The sequence below is a fragment of the Anser brachyrhynchus genome, assembly GCF_964034855.1.
Source record: "Anser brachyrhynchus genome assembly, chromosome: 5".
Taxonomy (NCBI): domain Eukaryota; kingdom Metazoa; phylum Chordata; class Aves; order Anseriformes; family Anatidae; genus Anser; species Anser brachyrhynchus.
In genome coordinates this window covers 24,218,951-24,235,507 of record NC_137699.1, presented here as the reverse complement: position 1 = coordinate 24,235,507, position 16,557 = coordinate 24,218,951, and the positions used below count along the sequence as shown (strand labels likewise).

Below are 16,557 nucleotides of genomic sequence, written 5' to 3'. Positions count from 1 at the left end.
TACAAGAGAATTTCATGCACTTTGGGGCAGAATTTTCAAAGTAGTCATCCATGAAGTTATTTGTTGTTATCTACACAACCTCTCAAACAAGCTTAGCCTATTTTGGTCATGAGCAGTCCATACTAGCACTTCAGTGTGATCCAAATTCTTCACTGAGAAGATTTTGTAACTAAATTCATTCTGCATAAAAGCTTCATTAATTCTTCCTCTGGTAACCGGTGGAAAACTCATCTGTCCCATGTACACAGAGAAAGCACTGAATGGGCAACTGAACTGAGCCTGTGGTCAAATTCATCAGCCTCCACTCTGAGCTAGGTCATACTGGCAGACAAGTAGCAGCATTCACAGAAAATATATGAAGCCTAAATCTCTGTAAGACTATTCTTTCAGGATCATTGCTTTCAGTGACAGGGCTTCCTTAAGCAGCTCCTGCAATTCTTGCAGCTTTAATACCTTATCCCCTCAACTCCTCTGTAATTACCAATTGGGCAACTGCACAGGAAGACAGCATCAGAAAAATCAGCTTAGACAAAACCACACCTCTTCATTTTTGCCAAGTAATTTTAACCCAGGTCAGTTCCTCAATTTGTTTCATCACGTAATAGCACAATCAATTTAGGAGAGACATTTGGAGAGGAAAAAAAACATAAGAGAACAGGGAAGGAGCAGGAGGGAAGCTGCTTATTCAGGCGTGTCCAGCAAAAGAAATATGCATCTGAGCACAACTTACAGAGGAGCCTAACAAAAGAACAGAGAACTCAGTCACAGAGCTGATATAACTCTGATTTTATGAAGACAGAGTTATAACTCAAAATAATTCTACAGTGAAATCTGTTAATAAGTATGTAGGTCCCACTAACAGACTGCTAAATCTAAAGAAACTTCATAGGCAGAAACAATCCTCTTTTTTGATCCTCATATACTTTTTAAATCACTTGCCCTATAATTTTTTATTCAGGGAAGTTTAAAATGAACAAGGTTTGTTTTGACTTCTCAAGCCTAACTTATTTTCCACTCTGACCGTTTTCTATTTGCTCAATGCCTGGTCCTAACAAGAGCATTCCTTATCTCCAAGAATCACCAGTCCCATGCTGCCACCACTACCTTCAGCTTTCTCCTTACTTGATCTTTTGTTTCCGTCTCTAAGTTCATTTATATAAATAGAACACAAAATGTCTCCAGTATATCTTTTCTGGACGCTATGTAAAACACATTACAGAATTTAAAATAAAAAAATAATAAAAATCTCACAGAACCTCTAAATCTGTGTCAGAAATTAATGAGAGGTCTCCTGATACATTTTCATTTTTTATTACATAAGCAGCACATGCATGCTTTTCAAACTTTCTAGAGGAAAGTCAAAAGATGAGTCTCTCATTTCCCTTAAATGATCACATTCAGGTCTCAACTAATGAAGCCATGAATTCTACCTGTGGGATGATACTGGCAGATGGTATTTGCCACAATTTAATCACAAGAGAAACACAAATTCTGGTCAGATTAGATAATAAATCCAAGAGAGTCATGGAACCATCATATTAGTGTACATAGAATCAGCAAAGGAATTGTCTTAGCATTTTCAGTTTCAACATTTTGTTGGTACCTATTTATGATACTGTTATGGTTTTGTTTTCAAAACCTGTGTTCATGGAGATGTGAGAGAGCACAATTTAGTCCAAATCAAGTTAACAAGCTATTTATTTTGGGATGCAAATAGAATCCTTTGCCAACACAAAAACAACAAAAAACAAACCAACCACAATAGCACACTCCAGTTTCAAAACAGTTAACCAACATTAGAGCTGTGCAAATTCTGACAAGTTGTAGCATGGAGTTATTTTACATACATTCCTACCAAAAAAAAGAAAATCAATTTCACTTAAAAGTGGCCCCTGTAAAAGATAAATCTAGACCAATTTCAGAAAAATAAGTTTTTGAAACAAAGAATGCTCAGCTCCCCAAAAAGATGTGATTTTCTAACTCCTACCATGAAAGTTACCTATCCTTTAACAACAAATATCAACATGGAAAAAGAATCAAAAGAATAAATCTACCTGCTAGTTACTTAGAAAAGGCTGTTTTCACATTTGTCGTCATTGTACCAGAATTTTCTCCTGTTCTGTATCATGGAAATAATTGCAGCATATACCAGCATGTGAGCTGTTGACACATTAGGACTACTTTATTTATTTATTTAAAATTCAAGGTCGCTGTTAGTAACTACAGTTTTAATCACACAGAGCTTCTTCTGGCTGAGATAAAGACTGATAATCTTTACCAAAATAACTTCAATGTCAGATCTTCACATGCTTAAAGAAATTCTAATACATGGTTCTATGGGAAAACCAACACATTCTCTCAGGTAAAAATAAACTTGTGTTACAGAAGAAGGTTCTCTAGCTAGCCACGATCTGAGCCTGTTAATTCTGCAACAGGACTGTTGGACCACTGCTTTTCTCAGACATTTTCTATGATTTATACACTGCAAAATAAGCATGATTTCAGAAACAGTCTGTGATGTAAAGGTCTCTTTGATTAAAAGAGGATATATTTATAAAGAAAAGAGTGATTGCACTAAATCCAGTGCCCCCTATTTTCAGTTTTCCTTACCTAAAATTAGTTATACCAGTAAATATTTGTTTATAGCTTCAAAGCTTTCATATAATACTTCAAGATTTAGTTTAAGGATCATTCTCAATGTATATAGCTGTAATCAGTAGGATCTTGCTGAACAGGAGGCAGGCCAAACAAACAAGAGACACTATCCAAATCCTGTTTCATAAATTTCCCAAATCACTTTGATTTGTATGCACACCGCAACTTACAGCATGAAACTAGAGTAACTGCCATGTACACAGTAATCAAAATTAAATACTAACCCTAGCAGAATGAATGTATCTCCATGTATATACATAACCTTATCTATCAATGGAAGTGCTTTTATGCACAAAACCATACAAATCCAACTTCTAAATACTGCCTAGCTAAACAATACCACAATACAAATTCTCCTGTTTCAGTAGAGGCACAGAAGAAATGACATGGAAGAATCAAATAGAGCAGTTTATTGCTGCATGCTGTTATTTGCTTTGTGATTATGCTCTTTCTTTTTTTTTATACATTGACCATAAATTGTAGACAAACATCATCAGTAGACACCCAACGTTGCCCCTGACTAAAGTACGCACTCACTGACCAGGTTTTGATCCTTCCTTCCTGAATACATGGTTTACAACAGTCTCAAATGCCAGAATAATGAGATTAATCTAATACAGTGTACTTGACATGATTTCTGAATCTAATATGGAAACCGACATTAGCACAAACAAAACAAACAACAACAAAAACCACCAACCCAACAGTTACATCCCTATGTGTAAACAGACTTCTGAGATTCAGCTGTCAGTAAGTATAGTTTTTATTGAATTGTTTCTCGTAGTTCAAAAAGCAGCAGCTAGGTATAAATAAGGAACCTTCTCCATATTTACTGGTGGATCTATGTAAAAGACTTTAATATAACCTTTGGTTAAATATGTAAAACATTCCAGCACTCCTCTTTTTCAAAAGCACTTTTAATACAGTATTTTTGTTTGTTTTACTAAAAAAATAAGGAAGACTTGCTCAATTAATATGAGTAACTCAATTTTTTCCGTCCTCCAACAAAAACCTCTTTTCATCTAAAAAAAAAGATGCTGGCTGTACATGCAAGACTTCATGTAGTACATGCAAATTTATTTATATAGTAATGTTTTTGGCATTAGCTCCACGAAGAATTCAAATCATTACCAGTTTTCCACTAGCGTGCAGATTTCCACTACGTGTGGATTCACATACTTTGGAACATGAGTATTTCTCCCCCCACTTTAACTTATGCTATTTTAATGAAGGCTATTTTGGCCATCAGAAGTCTACTGAACTTTGAAGAGAAGCAATCTAATTACAACTGAGGAAAAAAAAAATCTCCTTTCTCACAAAGCATAGGAAATTATTAAGAATGCCAGGAAAGCAATTCATCCCCAGACTCTTGGTGTTCGACTTAGTATCAAAGCTCTGCTGAAGACTGAATAGGGAAAATTCAGCTTCTGGGAGAAAAAAAAAATAAAATAAAAATTCACTCAGTCTCCTGCAGCGGCTTTTTTCTTGCCTTCATTTTAATTACCTGTCCAGGTCATCATAATTTTTATATATGTGTGTATGTATGCGTATATATATATACACACACACACACACACGTAGATGTAGAAATAGTTGAATTACTGCATATTGACTCTTTATTACAATTATCTTTGTCAGAGAGATGGAAAAAGGAAGGTACGCAATATTGCCTGGATTAAAATCAGTAGGATTGTTATCATTATTAATATGTACTGTATTATTAGTAACACATGACTGTATTATTAAGCATGTATTACTAACACTACTAGGATTTCATACCCTGAGCTTACTTGAGAGAAAGGCCTATGCAAGTCCTGGGGCAGGGAGTTTCAATAGATTAAAAAAAGTAAAAGGCAAAATTAAAAATATATGGATAACCTAAAAAAATTAAGCCATGATGTGATTTTTTTTTTCGTATCAGTTCTGGACTGTTCTTATTTTACCGTTTAACAATATTTATTGTCCTTTTTGTTTGATGCATAGAGAGAGATTCAGAATGCAGTTTGGAGGATGGAAGCCATCACTATCAATACCAGATGTCAGCTCCCTGTGAATGTAGAGACAGATTCAAACATCCAAAATATGAAATCTCTTCTCTTTTTGGATCCTCTTTTGGATAGATTTGGAGTGGTGGTTCCCTTTGGATTTATTTCTATATATGACTCAGGATCCACCTCTCTGCAATCTGTCCAAGAGGATCCAACTCATAAATACACATCTGTGAAATTTTAGGCAATTTATTCAGGGCTGTGAAGTGCTCCTTTTTAATCATGGAGTCTTCTCTGAATTTAATCGCATAGGTCTTACCCAACAGTTGGCGGAATCAGAATAACCCTGAGGGACTGAAGCGCTGACCTCTATAAACCGTTCCTTAACCACCCGACTTGTGGTTATAACGGGACAACAACCCGATCTTTCCCAGTGAATGGTTCCGTTTTGTACATGACAGTTCTCATCTCAGCTGCTTGGTGCCTCAGCAAAAAAACTTGCTGGTCTCAGTATGTACTTATCTAAGGCATCCTGGATAAATTCACATTTCCTTCAGAAGTATCCATTTCAATATCTAGGCCAAAAAAGTAATTCTGGAAACATGCTCAAATATAAAATGCCTTAAAGTAGAAAATGTTATTGCAGGCTCTCTGGGCAGTGGGAAGGCAGAGAAGTTTCTGCTCACAACATTCCTGACAGGGGCAGGGCAGGCCCTAAGGCCCTACCCCTCTGAGGCAAGGGGGATTTAAACATTTCAGTAAATGCAGAAGTCTTAGTAAAGAGCCCACACTAACCTGCCTCACACACTTCCTTTGTTCTACATACTTGATTCTGCTCAAATTATTCTAATGATGCTCTTGGCTGAACAAAGAAAATTCCATTTTCCTCCTGCGGGTGTTCACTCCAGCCATTGCAGTCCTATGGAGCAGGATGTCTGGATGCTCACCGCACCCGCAGCACTACTCAAATGCCAGAGAATAGAGGCTTCCGTGAAGATTTGATCTAGTGCCTGATGCACGCTGCATCACCTGAAACCCTTCTCTGCTACAATGCTTTCCCAGGGCATTTGTATCAGTAAAACCTCCTCCTAAGAACAAGCTGACCCGTCCACAGTATATGGAACAGAGGAGGAAGTAGGAATTAAAGGTAATTCCTAAAAATATATTAAATAAAACTAAGAAGATACCCAAAGAGATCCCACACGTTCAGAAACAATGAGTTGAAATAGTTTGCTGGTCAGCCAAAAACTCGGACTGCTTTCCAGCAGCCTGCCAACGCACACCTGACTTATCTTTACACCCAGATGTTTTCTAGGGCCATGCAAACAAGTGCAAAGAAAGGGAGTTGCAATATCCATGCTGAGGTAATGGTACACAGACACACTGGGGAAACTAATCCTCGCCATGCAGAATTTTAACAGTTGTAAGTCAGCAAGAAGGAATGAAAGTAAGAAACCAGAGAATGAATGTTCAAAAAAAATGTTCAGTATGTTAAGTCATTGCATGCAAAGATACTGTTTAATCACAAGCAGGGATGGGCTCACAGGACAGGGTAACTACTGCAATACTGCTTACAGAGTGAAATCCTGAGCAACCAACTACTGCTGGGCTGCACTGATAGCTTTAACAAACACTCAAATTTACTTTTAGCCATCCTGACAGAAGACCTCAACTTTAGACATCATTGTAAGACACCATTATTAAAGGCCCAGCTTCTTCTTAATTATCTGGTATTTACTCGCTAGAAATGTTGAGACTATGTATTTGATCATTTCCATTCATCAAAAGTTTTGTATTTCTTGTTGTCTCAAACAACTAGCTATTACATCTTTGGAGAAGCATAGCATCGTAGCACAAAGACAAATAACATGTAAGCCCTCCAAAACCAAATGTTAGAACATACAGTTTCTAGAGCTGGTCTGCAGTAGATGGTTTTAAGTTAACATTAACCTAGAAGCATAACACCAAGTTTAGTTAGCTCTGCAAACAAGGATTAAACCAGTAGACCAACTTTGCTTTAAAAAGTTGAGGTAAAAATCTTTAAAAGGCTTGAAATTACAGATCATAGTATCTTCTGTGATCCCTCTATTAGTGAAAACTGAGTTTCTCTGAGAAATTTTTAATTAGCGGCAACCATTGTACAGGCCAGAAAAAAAATCTATTACACCCTAATAACAAGAGTTCAAGGCTTCTCCAAGTATTTACTGGGCAGGGGGGAACACTCTCCAGAGCTTTTGTTTGCAGTCACATTTCCAATTTACTTTTTCAAATAAGCTCTCAGTGATGAGTGGTTCATTTGAATAAAATATTAATTCTAAAATATGAAAATTATGGAATTGTAAATATATTTGTGCAGCCAGCCACTTAAGTGGCAATTCAGTCACACAAAACGTGTTTTTACTTAGCAATATAATTACTAAACAATCTGCCTGCCCAATCAAGCTGAATTGGACATGAGCAGACTTCAGAGAGCAACGGCTCCTAAATCTAAAACAACAAATAAACAAGATACATCTAAAACAAAAGATAAACAACAAAGAAGCACCTTAAGTGGATCCCACAGAGGCCAGTCAAACACATGATCCAATGTCTGGTAGCCATCCTGTAGGTTAGAATTACAACCCTTTACTGTTTTTAACCAAGCTATGGATTGGTTACAGATGTACAACAGCATCCCAGCATTGGGTTTTCTTTTTTTTTTGACCCCTTAAAGCAGCCTGGTTTGAATGATCTATGACTCTCAAAGGGCTTCTAGAATAAGTTGAATGGAATGGGAAAGGACATGCTGGGTACCATACTTCATGGCTTGAGAACATGTGATGCTTTTAATGAAAAAAAACACACAGGAGTGGCAAAGTACATGGTTGTAATGTTTTAATGTCTAATAGAAGCAATAAGCAACTAAAATATCAATGTTTGACATGGTTCTTCACCCTAGACAGGGTGAACCTTTCATCCCAAAGGAGTATGATTTAAGTTCTGTGCAACCTGCAAGGACCTATAGGTCTAAAAAGACCTAAAACATCAAGAGTTCTGAATGGTATTTATAAAGAAATGGGGATGCAAACCAGAAAGGTACTTTTTAGTCTACATCATCAAGTGCCTCAATCTGGCAGACCATAACATAACCTTTTTCAAAAAGTTCACCTAGAGAAGTTTTGTTTACCTCCCTCCATCACACAAACACACACAGACAAAAGCTCCAAGCACGTACTTACAATGAGAGATTACCATGGATATCACTGGAATTCTGCAAGTGGTTAACTAGGACCATGTCCACTTTTGTGCACAAGACAGAGCAGTTGTTTTCATTCCTGAGCTCTGCCCCAGTAGAGGTCTATTAAAACTGAGAGAGCAAGAGGGATCACACAGCATCAATTACCCTTACTTCCTCAAGACAGATGTTAGCAAAAGCAGAAGATGCAGGATAACTGGGCTCTTTCTGAGACTGTGTCCTGAACTCTGCCCAGAAGGTATACAAAATTATATAGGCGTTGGTACAAGAAGGCACATGGGTGGATGGGTTACTATATTTTCATATTAGAAGAGTCCCAGAACTGAAAGTCACAATTGTTTGAGGAGGCATGAGTTTGAAAATAAGGAGAGAGAATACCACATTAAGCAACGCTATTCAAAGCATGAACTGTTTTATTAAAGGGCAACCAAGAACTGCTTTGGAACACTGCCCTTGGAATCATCTCTTTGCAACTGGAATGTTTTTAACCTCACAAACAGATTCACAGAGAAACCCAGGAACTGCCAGATGTTATAACAAAGCCCCAGAGATACCACACTTGCATTTGTGGGAAGTTATATTTATTATTTCAGGACATCAGGACATTCATAGCAGCAAGAGCTACTACTTCCACATAGCAACACTGAAAATCATAGTCTTAAGATGTCAGCTTAATTCTTACGACCTTTTAGACATTTTTAGCTGTTAAGACCAGTTATTAAATCTGCCTTCAGACTTTGCAGGCTGAGTTATCACAGTTCCTTATGTCATTCCTCACAGATTTAGGCTTCCAGACGCCTGACCTCTCTAGACTCCCTCCCATGAGCTTACATCTTTTTTGGACGACAGTCCTCAAGTCTGGACTCACAGCTTCTTTTAAGGCAAAGTCAACTGGAGGTGCTACTTCATAGATCTTTCAGTTAACATTCCTATTTATAATGAGACTACCATGTGCAGATCTTTTCCAAAAGGTCAGCAAAAGACATAGATGAGAGCAAAAGCCCTCGTCTACTACATTCTTCAGATCTTCTTCTGAAGAATTACTACGACACAACCGACACAACTTGTTTCTCATTTGACATCTAAGTAACTCATTACTCCCACTTAACAAGAGATTTTTGTATTTACTACTTTCAGGCTATTTCTTCAATACTGTAAGATGATTTTGAATTCCAAGCCTGCCTTTCCACATTTGCAGATCTCTCTGGATTGACACCCACTGAAAGTTAGTATGCACATTCTGTGTTCCATCGTTTTAGTCATTAACAGTTTGGGAGCTAACACAGCCTCCCTTCACTCCTCCAGTTAGAACAAGAAAGATACCAACTCCTCCGAAAACAGTTCTACAATCATTCTTCTGTTCCTACATCTTATGCTATTTCCATATAAACTGCATTTCCCTAGTTCACTCATGACTCATATCACATGAGACCATATCTAAGGCATCCTTAAAGTTGCAATCTATCTGCCTGTTCTAACTTACTCACATGGTCTAATACCTTATCATAGAAACAAATCAATTGAGTTCTCTCTAGTCACCTTCTAATTTCTTAAAAAATAGGTTTTATTCCATTGTTCATCAAATATGTCTGGAAAGAAAAACTATTAAAAAAATGAAATTAAAGAATTGTGGAGAGATAGAGCAGCCCCCATTCCCTAATGAAAGAAAAACTAGTTTGAAGGACTGCCATTTGTAGTGTTCAGAGCTTCTTTCAGAGGTTTCTGTTGTTTCACAATTAATTTATGCCCACCTACTGCATCTGTGCCGTCAGAAGTGATCAATTTCCCTGTGCCCTTTTCTTCCTTATGACAGAAAAAGTGCTTATGTGGTAGTGCAGTGAACTAGACAAGAGAATTAATCCAGGTTTAACCCAGTTTAAAAGAAGAAAAATAGTAATTAGGTTTGGTTTTACTCAGATCAGCTCCCTGACTCAATTCACTACACAGCTGATTGTGACAGCACATGGGAAGGAAAAGCAGGGATAACACTGGGACTGCCTTAGGCACCAGCAGTGTTAGCTTGTACTGATCATGAAGCAATGATTAAAAGACAGATTCTGAAATGTCAGGAACTTCTACCAAACTGATGGAAATTTGAAATTGGCTGACTGAAGACAACCTAAACATTTTTTTTTTTCAAAACCAAAACTTGCAAAAAGGAATCCACAGAAATTGAACCGAATAAAGAATGGTGAAACACAGGAGTTCATAGTAGGTTTCTTCTTGATAAGAAAGAAGATGTCTCAAGATAGGAACAAATTTCTTGATGTACTGATTCCACTATTTGTTGGGCAAAACAGAGGCATGGCAAAAGGACAAGCTAGAAATTAGGCTCTGTTAGCATACACTCTGATTTCTGCACTAAAATCCATCAGAACCTGTTGCAAGTGAGAATATCCAAAAATGCTATGCAGTGCTATTACTGCAGTATGTCCCATGCAACTAGAGCACATTAAGTCTGGGGAGCCACTCTGAAAAAGATGTCTCAGAGGAACACAATTTTCCTTTATTAGCATGAACAATCACAGCTGCTCAACAAGGACAAACTCTGCAAGTACTGTTTAGCTAATTACTGAATAACCAGGTGTTAAATGGACTCATAATTTAGCATACAGGTTGCTAAAGAGATAGGAAATTACTGCAGTGTTAGCTGAAGGTGTTTTGAAGAAAAAACCTGCTTCAGCTATCTTATAGTGCTCTTGCCAATGGCTTACTCCAACCAGTGCACTTCCATACACTCTCACATAATCATGTTTCTAAAACCTTCAGTTTTATTTCTACTCACACTGATGTAACTAGTATTGGTATAAACTGTAATTTTTTTCACATTACTATCATCTATTAAATCAAATATCTCAAAGAGAAGCAGGAAATGAACTTGGGTCTCTCAGGCTCAAGATTTTCAATTTTCTGATCTGCAACCTGCAACACCCACATCTGAGGAAAAGGGAAGTAATCTCAGTAAACTCAAGGGATGTTCCTTTTATATTACTTTTAATACCAGGGAAGAGTACAAAAGCAGAGCAATACAAGGGGATGAAACCTAACTCCAAGTAATGGAAGTGTTCTACTTCACCCACACAAGGTGAATCAGCTTTTTCAGGTAAATAAAAACATTTTTTCTATCACTCCAAATACATGAGCAAAAAATCACTTACTGACAAAATATATAATTCTTTTGAATTTTGAAGACTGAAATATATCAGTACCTACTGGCTATTGTCAGAAGACTTCTTCAACCACCCAGTTCTGAGATAACAAAATCTTTGTATGGGCAGAGAGACCTCTTTAAAGCATTACACCAACATTTTACTTGAGGGAAAACAAAAACCATGCAAAAGTAGTAAACCATCTGTTAGTAGTGTCCTGATATATTCTAGCAGTTAACTATGATTTTCTGGCAAATAACACGCATTGAAGACATTTCTGACATATTGCATACTACTTCCCACGAATCCTCCAAGAGTAAGTATCACACATTTCAAAATGGATGAGCCCAATTAAGCTTGCAAAACTCCCCGAAGTCTTACAAATTGAAGAAAACTACAAAAATAAATAAATAAATAAAATGGCTTTGTGAAGTGTTTTGTTCAAGGGATGTTATCTCAGAAATTATTAAAAACACTATCCATCTCCCTGTCCCCCCTCCAACTATGTCTGATTGTTTGACTCTGCACTCCTGACAAAATTAATGGAAAAACTACTGCAAACAGACCTTATACACTTAAAGATTTCTTTTTTTAAATGAATGTCTTGTTGTTTAGTCTTACAGAAATCTGAGAAAGCTAGAAAGGAAACTGTTGGCTTTTTCCTCTCCCTTGATGCTTTCATAGTTCTACCACTGATCACTGATTGCAAATTAGCATTCTATTTTAACAGATAGAAAATTTCCATTGAACATGTAGGTGGTAGAGAGAAATCATCTTGTCAGGTGATGATAACCCTTTGGAAACCAGATTAAAAAATATATATGTATATAAACACACCACAAGATATCACAAGTGATTTCCTGAGGACATGAAAGTTTTCATCGGGTTTATGAATCCACATAAAGCAATAACTTTTAGATAAAACAACTCCTAAAGATCAGTGCTGTACTAATCAATATATGGATATCTGTACAACACACTGTAACATTTTCTAGTTCTACACTGAAATCTGAGATAAGTATTACAGTACAGAGATGCACAAGAGACGGGAACCTAAACAGCCAAAACCCAACACAGTAAGTTCTTTCTATCATGTTTTCACATTTTCCCAAAAGAGAGATGGTAGCATACTTTCCCTCAATGCTTTCATTTTCAAGAATTATGTTTTACATGTCTGAACTACAATACAGTATGGCATGAGAAGGTAGACTGAAAAAATGACACCTAAGCTTGTGTAAGAAACATTGGGGGGAAGGGGGGTTATTATATGAGAGGTCACACAACACAGAAACCCTGCAACATTCATTTCAGAAGTTTAGGAATGACTCTCTGCTTCTTTCTTATAGAACTTACGTTTATAACTCTTAGGCATCTAACCATTTAATGTGTCAGTGCAGGAGGGATGCTTTAAAACAAACCAACTGCATCTTTCAAACTGATTCCGGCCCAATCAATGTATCAGATATCCTCCCACTCACAACTTACCTATCAATAATTTACATTCTCTCTAAATGGTGGGCACAGTTATAGACCCTAAAACAACAACATCTCTCAAAACATCTTCATAGGTTTATACAAAGATAACCATAGCTCCAGAAGTACATTGAGTTTAGAAATATACATTTTCATCTGGATAAAGAATTTCTCCATATCAAATTCAGAAGTATAAAAATTAACTACCTCCACAGCAACAGACCCTCTGTAATGGTTCTGTGCCAAAGTCAACTTAATACATCCCATATCTAGAGCTGAGCTGTAAACATTGATACTACAAAGAAAACGACATCTCCAGACTTTTTACTGCCAGAAACCATCTAACAAAAACAACACAAAAAGGCACACTCCTTAGCAATACCCTTAGATAAAACTGCATCCAATTGAAAGAACAAGCACACAACCCACACAGTCTTATGATTTTTATCCAACAGATACTTTCTGCCAGAGCAACATGAAGAAATAGATTACATCTTTAACAAAGGCACTTGAATACAATGCAAGAGAAAACAACTGTAAGCCATGCATCCTCTACCATGGTGTTCGGACTAGAAAAGGAATCCAAGTAAATACATACATGCTTATCTTAAACGTAATATTCTTCTTTCAGCACAAACAGCTTTATGAAAAAAATCCTCCATGTGTGCAAAATCAAGACACCACTACTAAAGTGTATCAATACATAGAATAGCTCAAAGTTAGACATATCCGATTAAGGTAGGAAAACTATTTCACAAAGAAATCAATTTAATCCTGTCCTCAGCCAAAAGCTGCTTTTCAGCACCAGCTTATGCCAGTTTAACTGTGGGATGCTGCCAAATGAAGTGGTCAGCCTCCTTCATCTCTCAGCTTTTCGCTGATTCATCAGAACGCTAATCCTCTACTAAAATTTGCAGCTGCACATCATTAGTATCAACACTGGAATTTGTGAGAACATGTACTACTTTGGGCAATAATCTACAGCTCACTGTGTTAACTCAGTCTTGAAACTACACTCTCAGCTCTGCAGATGCCTTTAGAAACAAGCCTGAGAACTACACTCTTGAAATTGATTGCTCTTGAATCCTACACATCATCGTTTCTGAGGCATCACTTAAAATGGCCTGTTGCAATGAGCCTATAGACTCCTTTCCACAGCTTTGATTCTTCTCTTTCAATACTCCACAGGACACGTCAGCTCTACTCACACCAAGCTCTACCCACTACTACTAGACTTTGATATCTTATATTACACAAAGTAATCTCACTTTGCTATAGACTTTTCCTTTCATATATTCTGGGACAGAGAAGCTCAAGACAAAGAAAAACAAACAAAGGTATCAGTAGCATTATCTCTTGATACGTAACTCCTTAAAACCACCCACCTACAAAATCAGCTACATTAAAAGAAAAAAAAAAAAGTTAATATAATAATGAATAATCCAAGTCAAACTTAAATTTACCTTTTATTTTACTTTTTTCTCCACATGGTCAGTATTTAAATAAACATGGTTCCAGAATACATGGAAGAATCCAGTGAAAACTTGTCCACTCATTAGACTGAAGCCCTATGACTATTTATTTCAAACAAGTTCACTTCATTCTGGCTACCAAGATTTAGCAAAGAAATTGAAAAACAAATTCCAAAAGTTCCAAGACTGACTTCCAAGACCAAGGCTCATTTCAGTGCCTGGTTCATCCACGTTACAAAGAGTATTTTCACAACATTAAGTCCAAAATAAAGAAAGAGCCCACTACAGCCACCTTAACAGGTTTGCAATCTAGATATTAACTAGGCATGGTTACAGGGAAGGAAAGGTGCAGATAAAACAACTATATGTTTGTCAAAATGGTGTAGGTAAAGTCAAGAAACTTACAGAAGAGGTCAATCCCAGCTTGCAATGAAGAAAGAAAAAAGAGACACTGAGAACATCCACTGAAATATCAATAAAAAAACAGAGTATAATCCAAAATGCAAGAAGTGCTAGATTAGGAAGCTCTTGGTAGGTAGTACAGTCGTTAAATATTTTGCCACAAGAGATTTAAAAACAATCTTTACATTCATGATGAAAAGGTGAAAGTTTTTTTTTCTTTTTTTCTCCCTCACACATCACCATCTCCTAGAAAGAATGAGAGCAGGGAAAGAGAGAACCCACACTCTGCCAGTGACAAAACAAAATGAACGGGAGCTATGGAAAAAGGGAGACAAAGCCCCACTTTTCAAAGTGCTATAAGATCAGAACAGGAATAAATAAATCGCACTAGGTATACATATATCCTCATTTTGTCCATTCTGCACAGCTCTCCTCTCAAGTACTGAGGAAATTCTTTCATCACAGAAGGTAATCAGGTTGGTCAAGCGTAATTTACCACAGCGGCTCTTCCTACTCACCTTCTTGTCCTTCATGTGCTTGGAAATAGCTTCTACTGGCAAAACACAAGGGCCTGCTAAGAATTCTTACAATTAAAAAATAATTTTAATTCTAAGTTAAATTTACAGTTTACAAGGTGGGGGGAGGGGGGAAAGGAGGGATATGGGGTAGGTATTCTTTCATGTTGCTTATTATGTCCCCTTCACTATTTCTTAACTGTGATCCTCTGCATGCCATACCATGGTGAACTCTAGGTTGTTTAGATGCTAACGTTTACCTGTTTTACCAAGAACGTGTCAATGGCAGAAAGGCTTGGTCCCAACAATGAAAAAAGGATGGTACAAATACCATATAAGAAGGCTGGATCTTTAAAACATACCCCACAGAGTTGAGGAACATTACATTTGCTTGCTGCATTCTTCCAGATTATGGTCAGGGATATGCATGGGGTAAGCATAATATGATTTGGCTTATGCTTCTCACTTGCGTTTTAAGAGGAGCATATTTTTTGTAAAACATCCAGGGAATTCTACTTCTGTCAGACACATGCACAGTATGTTGCAATTCCTGGAACCAGTACTCAACCACAGAGAGTGTATTCTGCGAGCAAGAGACGAAACAGCTAATGCTGGTGACAGTTCAGAGAATAAGTCTGTATACAGTTACTGACATCATTTTGTTTCATAAGCAGTAATTTGCTACATGCAGGCCACAATGGCTGCAAAGCAGAGAACTGGGGGTTATCCTCACTGAATGACTTCTCAGTGAAGTTTATTTAAAGGTTTATTTGAAGGTTTATTTAAACCCATTGCTTCAAGACTGTTCACTTGAAATATTTCTTTTGGACAGGGAGAAGAAGAAATGTCCCTTGTTCCCTGCCTCCCACGCAAGCCCAAGAATTTGAGAGTCATTTTCTTCTTCCACCTGACCACTGGTCTGAGACAATCCGACGACATCTAATTCTCTAATCCGAGTGCAGTCATACCTGCTCGGAGCTAGGAAAAGATGTCTCTGACCTTAGGCACTACAGCACAAAATCCAGAGAATACAGGGATACAGAATCCTCACTAGCCAGTATTTCAAAACCTAATGGATAAAAAGAAGGTTTTACTGACTTCACAATATGTTTCTTGGTCTTGGAAAGCACAGTGAAAACCCTTAAGTCTTCTGGTGATCTCACCGCACAGAGACCAGCACAGTTCCCAAACCCATGACTCATTCTTATCCCCAGCATTTTTTTTTCTATTTTTTTCTTCTTCTGGGAGACAGCTGTTTTGTTTATGATGAATTAATTACTTTAGTATGTCTTGCTCATAAAATATCAGGCTTCACTTTGTATGCAGGAAGTAAAGCATGTCAGAAACCTCAGTCATGCTCCTGCCTTACCCTTTTTAACACTATTGTCTCAAAACTGAAATGGCAGTGTATGCTGAAAATGTTTGAAAAATTTATTTAAGAAAAATAAAACATTCTGTTGCCAATAAAGAATTACTTCCCCAATTATGAGATGCAAAACTGTGCAACTTCTAAATATTCAGGTTTTGAACTTTAAAGTTTATTTCCATAGGTCTTACACATCAAAAACTAAACGTTAAAATAATATTTTATTTTAATGTCACAAGAAACAAATAAGACCCAAGTACAGTTTCTCAAATAATTGATAACTTTCAGCATTGTTTAGTTTG

The 16,557-nt window shown here is 37.0% G+C and overlaps 1 protein-coding gene across 4 annotated transcripts in view; it reads right to left on the bottom strand.

Moving 5' to 3' along the window:
- STXBP6 (syntaxin binding protein 6) overlaps positions 1-16,557 on the bottom strand; it is a 113,495-nt gene that overhangs the window by 73,278 nt on the left and 23,660 nt on the right. The window lies entirely within an intron of this gene.